Source organism: Stegostoma tigrinum, unplaced genomic scaffold, assembly GCF_030684315.1.
Source record: "Stegostoma tigrinum isolate sSteTig4 unplaced genomic scaffold, sSteTig4.hap1 scaffold_417, whole genome shotgun sequence".
NCBI lineage: Eukaryota > Metazoa > Chordata > Chondrichthyes > Orectolobiformes > Stegostomatidae > Stegostoma > Stegostoma tigrinum.
In genome coordinates, this window is record NW_026728345.1 from 42,906 (window position 1) to 43,668 (window position 763).

Here is a 763-nt window from a genome sequence, read left to right on the forward strand (position 1 = left end):
TACACACTGCTGCGACTGAGCGTCGGTGGGGGGGGTGGGATGTCTGTGGATGTGGTGCCAATCGAGGTGTGATTAGTAAGTGTGCAAAACTTTGTGCTATAGTGTACAGCGAAGGCGGTTAGCAAAGAGAACAGCAGGATCTTGACCAGATGGGCCAATGGGCCAGGAAGTGGCAGATGAAGTTTAATCTAGATAAATGCGAGGTGTTATATTTTAGCGAAACAAACCAGGGCAGCACATAATGGCAGGGCCCAAGGGAGAGGTATAGACACCCCTAGGGGCCAGGTACATAGTTCATTGAAAGTGGAGTCACAGGATAGTGAAAGCAGCGTTTGTCACGCTTGCCTTTATTGATAAGAGCATTGAGCATAGGAGTTGGGGCATCATGTTGAGGTTGTACAAGACACCAGTGGAGCCAGATTTGGAGAACTGCACGTAATTCTAGTCACCGTGCCATAGGAAGGATGTATTAAACTGGACAGGGTGCAAGAAAGATTTAGGAAGACATTACTGGGGCCAGAAGGTTTGAGCTACAAGGAGAGGCTGGATATGCTGGGACATCTTCCTCTGGAGTGTCAGAGGCTGAGGGGGTGACCTTACAGAGATTCATAAAATCATGAGGGGCATGGATAGGGTGAATAGACAAGTTTTTAATCAAGGGGTGACTTTTCCACGCAGAGGGCGGTGCGTGTATGGAAGGAGCTGCCAGAGGAAGTGCTGGGGGCTGGTACAGTTACAGCATTTAAAAGGCATCTGGATGGGG